The sequence below is a fragment of the Megalobrama amblycephala genome, linkage group LG7, assembly GCF_018812025.1.
Source record: "Megalobrama amblycephala isolate DHTTF-2021 linkage group LG7, ASM1881202v1, whole genome shotgun sequence".
Classification (NCBI taxonomy): domain Eukaryota; kingdom Metazoa; phylum Chordata; class Actinopteri; order Cypriniformes; family Xenocyprididae; genus Megalobrama; species Megalobrama amblycephala.
In genome coordinates, this window is record NC_063050.1 from 48995547 (window position 1) to 49004040 (window position 8494).

The following is an 8494-nucleotide window of genomic DNA, read 5'->3' on the forward strand; positions in this document are numbered from 1 at the left end:
CAGCACTGGCCAACCAGGGTGTAAGCTCAAAATGGAACAGTAAGCATGTTAATAGTTCATAACAATTAGGTCCAATGTTGGTAAATATTTGGTACAGTTGACACAGCAAATATGCTCTAAATATCATAAAAAATTAGGCTACTTCTGGCTTTGTATGGAGCACCTTTTAAAACTGGTTAATTTAAATGTATAGCTAAAAATGGAGCTGAAAATATATCATTAATACTTTTCAGGGATATTTGATGTAGGATGCAACACTTAATTGTACAGGCTAATCTGGAGAAGGCAGATATTTCAGGTTTTTTTTAACATAACTTTATTGGTGTGTTTGTGTGTACAGGTATATGTGGTTTGTGAGGACACAAATATCTATAATGACATTTGCATTACAACCAAATGGCTTAAAAACATACAAAACTTTTTTCTTTTTTTAATTCAAAACATGCAGAAAGTTGTGTGTGGTGGGTAGGTTTAGGGCTAGGGGAGGGGGATGTACAATAAATGGGGAAGGGGGGTAATAATAAATGATGTTTTTGGAAAATGTAAATTGTAGAAAGTTTTCTGTGATGGGTAGGTTTAATGTTGAGGGATAGGTTATGCAGTTTGTACAGTATAAAAACCATTATGTCTCTGCATGGTCCCCATAAAACATGAAAACACAGCATGTATGTGTGTCTGTACTGTAGAGCAGAAACACAGATATGCACTTTTACAGCTCTTACAGTCAGTTATGCTGTACATGTACTGTAAGTAAAGTGTCTGATTGAGAAATGTGTACAACATAGTTAAAATTAGTGAACTATGGTCTTGGAACATATATTTAGTAGAGTGACATTTTGAGCTGCTGTATGTTAAAATCTTTGCCATGGTTTCAAGCAGAACATATTCCACTGTCCATGTTTTGTTGAACTTGTGACAATATCCCAAGGACAAGTTAGTCCTAATGCTACCCTAAACCTAACCCAACCCATTATCCTTAAAGTAAATGATAACCGGCACAAAACCCTGGTTGTATGCATAAACTTGACATAAACTGTAAACTTGTCACTCAAATATGATTGGTTGAATGAAATGCAGGATTAACAATGTAAGCAGGCAGTGTCATTTTATAAACTGCTTCAAGTGACCCTGATATTGTAATAAGTACATAAATGAATGAATGAATAAACTAATAAATAAAACATTACAAAACAAACATTAATAAAAATATTTATTTTGTCTTACATTTTAACTGAATATTGACATTTACATTTATAAATGACTTTTTTATTAATAAAAATAGCCTGTCATATTATTAATTGATAAATTAAATTATGAATGGGTAAATCAGCACAGCATAAAACTGCAATGAGAACATTGTTTTTTGATTTGATTTGATATTAGGCTATTAACTTTTCAAACATTTTTTATTTTTATTTTATTATTATTATCATGTTATAGGCTTCAGCTAACTTTATTAGACATCATTATTTAATAGAATTCAAACTGGTTCGAATTCCTATTTCCGGCCCTTTAAATTTAAAAGTAGGCGCGCGGAAAAGGCGCCTAAACAGCAGAGAGGATCGGCTGGAGAATTGACGGTTGAAAACTGCACAAAGTAAAGTCAAGGTAAGACTTCATAAAAAATAATGGATTTAAACAATGTTTTTATGTTGTTGGCGATTGCTTCGTTATATTTGATTGGAGTATTTATGTGATATTAAAGTTAGCTAATGATTACTTAAATCGTTAGCAAGCAAACACATAGGTAAGGCTATTTGAATTTAAGTTACTTAGTCATTTCAACTTTTGCTATCTCTGGATTTTCAGGATTTTATTTTAAAAAAAATATTAATGTTTATGTAGAAGATTTGTAGTTTGTGTAGGCTACAATGATTAAGTGACCGGACATAGTAATTTGCTATGTTCGCGCTGTTTACATTTTTCTTATGATACGGCCAGTAGATCAAGACTGATTAGTTCATTGTTTTTAACTATTTTATGTAATATCTCGTGAATAACGTTGATTAGTTCACCTCCGAGTCTTTTGAACCGAGTCTCTTTCGTTCATTCACGTCACGTGACGGCATACATTCAGTTAACGCAGACATCCCAAGTCTCCCGGAAGTTCCGGGAGTCTCCCGCATTTTGATTGCGGCTCCCTGATGCCCGCAAATTAGTTAAAATCTCCCGGAATCTAGAGCGAGCGAGCAAGAGCGCGCATGCAAGACAGCGACTGTGCCTGCGTCTCAATGTGCATACTATCCATCCTAAATAGTATGTGACACTAGTAATATTCAATACTATTTAGGGTGGATAGGGTGGATAGTATGCACATTGGGATACAGGCCAGGGTGTGTTTCAAACCGTGTAGCGCGCACACGACAGAGACGGAGAGGGAGCGAGAGACCTTGCGTGTGTGTGGTAGTGTGCGTGTGTGCGAAGCGCATGTAAGGCAGCATCCTGATTGGCCTGTTTCGGCAAATCAACCAATCAATTGTCAGTGTGGGCGGGCTTTTATCTCTTCTCCCGAACCAAATTAATCGTTATGTCTATCTAGAAACAGGAGCACCATGGCAGAGGGAGAGTGCCACACACACACAAAAAAGGTGAAAGACACATTTTACGGCAGACTACACAAAAGTGTACCCCTGTCTTATAAGCGTCAAACATAATGACAGTATTTGACAGCGACTTCAGCATTGCCCATGGAGGGTTAAATTATTGTAAAAGGAATATTGAGGTGAATTGACAAGTTTTATTTCATGTCCATATTATTCAGGCTAGTTGCCAAGGCTACATTAAAACAACAAACTCCTTAGACCTGTTTAAAATTGGAAATGGAAAATAAATAAAAGCAGTTTACATAAATAGTATAAGCTTATATAAATAGTAAAAGTAATCGACATATTTAAACATAATTAATGAATAATTGCATAGGCCTATAGCTTATTCTAAATGTTTTTTTTTGGGGGGGGGGGGGGCTTTGGGATACCTCCCTGAAATGACTTTTTGCAGGTTGGGATGTCTGGTTAACGTTAGTTTGGTTTTACTTAAGTAACATGATATACAGTTAAGTCCCATGTAGCCCAGTTAAACTGTAAATCCAGTGGTCAATAATACTGAAGTGATACATTGTCTATCTCCTCAATGTAGATCCTCCTGCTGTAAAAACCAGCATTGACCAGCATGAATTCCCTTTCACTCACTGTTTCCCAACCTGCAGTCGGTTCAGCACGGTACTGTAGACAAGTGTTTTTACTTATGCTTTATTATGGCATAACAGTAAAATAAAATTATGACTATAATTCAATTGGACATTCATCTATGTATTCATTGTACTTTATACTGCACTAACTGGTTTTATTACTTGTCAGAAACATCAGGCTCACAGCAACAGATTAAGAAGAATCCTGCATCAAAAGATGACTTCAACTTGCATGTGAGACAGAGTGAGAAGAGAAAAAGAGGAATGAAGATGGACTGTCTAAGAAACCTGTAAGTCAGTTACACTGTCTATTTTGCTATATGTGTGTATTAATTTGTATTATACTACGAGGATGTTGAATGCTTGAATTAGAGCTACGATAACCGCAATACCGCAGTAATGAGATGCCTACCGCGATGTTGAGGCCATCACCGCCATCACCGCACCGTTTCTATGGTAACCAAGAGCTCCTGAACTCATCAGATTCATGCGGCTGCGGCTTGTTTGTAGTATCGGCGAAAAGAATTTCTTGAACATCTGCGAAAATGTTAAAGTATGTAAAATAGTGGCTGAACTTAAACATATGCTTTTATTAAAACTGGTGCTCTGCTGTGCCAAGGGACATTTCGAAACATTTCACCAGTTACTTTCGTTTACTGCATAGACCTTTATGTCCTATAAATGTGTCATATTCGTATTTGTGTGACAGTCCACGCAGCTTTCAGTGGGCAGGGCTATTGGCATTATTAATAAAGAAACATGAATGAATGAGAAAGTAAAGAGCAGGACGTGGTTGATATTAAAAATAAAATTAAATACTGGCAGGATGTTTCTATGCGCATACTCTGAGTGTAAGACGGACAAGCATTGAAGCCTCTGTTTGCGCGTCTAATTGGTCAAATACACCGTGTGAGCCAGAAAGTGAGCTAATGTATATCACACAAAAAGCAAAGTGCAAACTATTCTCAAGAGACAAATTTCAGCATAACATGCTGATAACGGTAGGCTATCCTAACTGTCTTAATTTATTCCTTTATTTATTTTGTGGACCGTAAATATAGTATGAGTAATATATATAATGAGAAGAATAGTATTTCGTGTTAAACAGGTTGGTTTTTAAAATGCATCTAAGGGTGCTTTCACACTTGGTTCGATTGCCTGGACCGAACGCGAGTTCAATTGCTCTCCCCTCTCCCTGCGCCCACTGGACTGTGTTCACATTATATTATTTGGGTCCGAACCGCGGTTCGTTTTCGTCATCAAACCAGCAGCTGTTGACTATGTTGCTTAATAACGATGGCACAGGAGAAGTCGGCAAAATGCATAACGTTGCTCTCCTCACTATTTTTGTTTTTGAACCGTAGGTTTTGTTCATAACGGAACTTGCATCTATCTCCCACGAATGTAGAATGCTGAAGGCGAGCAGAAATGAGAAAAGTTATGCTACAGCTCTCTGTTTGCAGCACGTCAGTCACGCTCGTCGGGAAAGTGAGTGAAACACACACACAAACACACATTTTTATCAAATAATACGGCATTAATAGCGGTTCACTTCCACAACTTGGAGCGTTTGCATTTATATCAGAAGCGAACTGTACCTGAGTTCACTTGAACCGCACCCCAGACCACCCTTTTTAAGCGGACTCGGGTACGGTTCGTGGGTGTCCGCAGTTACACACAGCACACAGTTACTCCTCGTGTTTGCTGGATAATGATATAATGATATTATATTTAATCCTCCAAAATCACTGTGCAATAATGAGTGTGTTAAGTGAATAAATGTAAACTCTATGAATGAAATGAGCGCAAATCAAATAGCTGTATTGCTGTTGCCTCTCCATGTGCCACAAATCAGCTTGGAAAGAATAAATCAACTGAAATACTTAGTGCTTTTTCCAGTTTAACGCATTAAAATATTTAACACAGTTAATGCAGCATACGTTTTTTTTGTTTTGTTTGTTTCATCCTTTGGCTAGCATTACAATATATGATTACGCTCTTATTTCTGCGAATGCTTTTAAACCATTTAAGCGCACCAAAAGAGAAAAAGAGAACGCACTGTCTGTGAATGTCCTGTCACACACACAACGCACAGAAAGACATGCACCAGTATAGTGAGCATGGACGGCCCACCAGTATCGAGTTCTCTGTCATGCTTGAAGAAACAATAACACACACGATAATGTCAAAAATGTCAGTTTTGTTAAATATCACCAATGGAGCAGCCTTAAATGAGTTAAAGTCCCCATGAACCGGAAGTGCAAACGTCTTTTCTCCAGTGTTGTGACATATTTCCAAGCGAAACAGAATATTGAATAGAGGGCAGAGTTTTAATTTAACGCTCCTCCTCTCCGTCTCTCGCTCATAGCAGACTGAGGGTTGGGGGGGGAGTGGTTTTATTTTATCAGAGAAGGAACACCATTTCAGACCAGAAGTAACATTTCAGATTTTGATTAAAGATTACCACGACAAACAATTTTTTTCGGTGTATTAACTTGCACGGATTAATTGTTCACCACAAGACTAGTAATATGCACTAACAAAGTAAGTAAGGTCAATTTTGATTTTATGACGTCTTGAAATGAAGTCTTAATTGAAAAGTAAATGAGTTGTGAGAAAGTGGACATCAGTAGCTGTATTAAGACCCGGGTATACTTCACTTTCCGCGGCCAGACGCATCTCACGTGCAGTCTTGTCTGCGCATCTTTCAAAGTATACTCAACTACAGATGTGCGTGGATGACCGAGTTCAACACATGCAGTACAATTTAATTCACGAATCGTGCCATCAACGGGACTTCGCTGGGTAGGATCAGAGAATAAAAATAGTGCATCCACCATCCACCACACAGTCTTGAAATTTGGCCTGCACACGGACGATGTATGCAGACGTCCGTGAGCCCTCCAGATGACGAACATTACGTCATGCAGACAGTGCACGAATGTGGCTTTAGTTTCAGTGAGACTGTCCTTATTTCATAAAAACATGCCATTAAAAAGTATTTAAAATATACTCTTTATGTTGTTTCTTTATGTTGTTTTTATTTTAGAGATTAACTGTGACATTATTACATAATAATATGTATTATTAAAAACTTGACTATAACATTACATTTAGATCTATTGCATTATATTTAGATAGTGGCATGAAAGGTTGCAACTTTGAATGAGCATTGTAGCTGATCACAGTCATGTTGAGTGTATGTAAGCAGTGATCTCATCATTGAAACTCGAATTCTGCTCACTAACAAATACGTTCATCGTAACTAACAGTGCAAACACAATGTAAATAAGAGGTTTGTTGATTATAATGGGAGTTGTGGTGTGAGTTCAAAACTCAGTCAACATTTTGTCTGTCTCTTCCTTATCCCGAGGTTTCCATAGTCAGCTGGATCCCCTCCAAATCCAGATCAGATGGTGGACCTGCATCTTGGCATGACCACGACGCAAGCCTAAATGTCAACGAAGACCATGTCAACTAGACAAGCCAGACAGATCCCCTGTGAGAACTTCGTTGACAGCCATCGGCAAAGATCCTCAGCAAAGACCACAAGAACCAGACAAGTCCTCTGCACAGACCCCTACGGCTAGCTTCAACTCTATGCCGGCGTGTTGTATCTTGATCTTCAAACTGATGGAACCATATGAAATATTCTAGATTATACCAATCCACAATCTGACTTGTGTTGCTGCCTGAATCACATCACACCATATTCGTTCATTGGCCAGAGGAGAACTGGTCCCTGACTGAGCCTGGTTTCTCCCAAGGTTTTTTTTTCTTCTCCATTTTTGTAACCTGATGGATTTTGGGTTCCTTACCCCTGTTGCCTTTGGCTTGCTAAGTTTGGGACACTTAATATTCAGCATTAATATTGATTTGATTGCACTGACACTATCATATGAGAACTGAACTGAGCTGGACGATGACATCACTGTTTTTTGCAGAGCTGCTTTATAACAAATTGAACTGATTTCATAATTGATTAACTTTATACAGCTATTGAACAGAACTGAATTAAAACATACTGACTTCAGCTGAACAATGACACTATTTCTTTTAGAGCTGCTTTACAGCAGAATTGAACTGGAATAATTGAATCATTCTCCTGTTTATACCTGTAAAGCTGCTTTGAAACAGTCTATAAAGTGTTAAATTAAAGGTGACTTGACTTTTGAAATAGCCTGATCTGGTAAACAGTAATGTGTTGTCAAAATGTCACCATTCTAGGCAGCATGTGGGCCACATGAGGATTTTTATTTTAATCCACTAGGGTTAAAATAAAAATATACTGTGGCCCACATTAGGGTCAGTTCTGGTTTATTATTTGATTTGTTATTGGCTTACGTGTGGCATGATTGTGGCTTTATTGTGGCCCAGATCTTTCAAACAGGAGTGGACCGCTCATCATGCCATCATTCAACGCAGTATGTGGGCCAGAGCGAGGTGTTGGATCTGGGCCAGAATTAAAATGAACTGTTGCCCAGATTAGGGCCAGTTATGCTTTATTTGTATTGCTTATGGCTGACATGCGGCATTGGTATGGCTTGCTTGTGGCCCAAATCTGGCCAACAGGAGTGGTCCGCCTAAGTGCCATCATTCCATGTGGTATGTGGGCCAGAGCAAAGGGGTTGGATCTGTTGCACACTTGACACTTTCATGTGGCCCACATTTGGCAGGAATAATGGCACTTGGGCGGTCCGCTCCTGTTTGCCAGATTAGGGCCACAAGCAAGCCACAGTTATGCCGCATGTCAGCCATGAACAAAACAAATGAAGCAGAACTGGCGCACATCTGGGCAACAGTTCATTTTAATTCTGGCCCAGATCCAACACTTCGCTTTGGCCCACATACCGCATGGAATGATGGCACTTGGGCGGTCCACTCCTGTTGGCCAGATTTGGGCCACAAGCAGTCCATACCAATGCCGCTTGTCAGCCATAAACAAATCGAATAAAGCAGAATTGGCCCACATCTGGGTAACAGCAAGGTGATGGATCTGGGCCAGAATTCAAATGAACTGTTGCCCAGATGTGGGCCAGTTCTGCTTCATTCGTTTTGTTTATGGCTAACATGCGGCATTACTGTGGCTTGCTTGTGGCCCTAATCTGGAAAACGGGAGCGGACCGCCCAAGTGCCATCATTCCTGCCAAAAGTCAGCCAAATGAAAAGTGTCAAACTTGCGCCAGATCTGGGCCACAAGCAAGCCATACCAATGCCGCATGTCAGCCATAACCAAAACGAATATAGCAGAACTGGCCCACATCTGGGCAACAGCAAGGTTGTTGGATCTGGGTCACAATCAAAATG

The 8494-nt window shown here is 39.1% G+C and overlaps 1 long non-coding RNA gene across 3 annotated transcripts; it reads left to right on the forward strand.

Annotated features, from left to right (window-relative positions):
- The first annotated feature begins 1458 nt into the window (after window positions 1-1458).
- LOC125272807 lies at window positions 1459-7366 on the forward strand. Of its 3 annotated transcripts, none has more exons than XR_007185922.1 (5): window positions 1459-1608; window positions 3136-3218; window positions 3357-3477; window positions 4552-4675; window positions 6561-7366. It is a non-coding gene; the product is annotated as an uncharacterized LOC125272807 (long non-coding RNA). The 3 variants fall into 3 exon arrangements; XR_007185923.1 differs by having other exon boundaries at window positions 6571-7366; XR_007185921.1 differs by lacking the exon at window positions 6561-7366 and having other exon boundaries at window positions 1460-1608; window positions 4552-6405.
- The last annotated feature ends 1128 nt before the right edge of the window (window positions 7367-8494 follow it).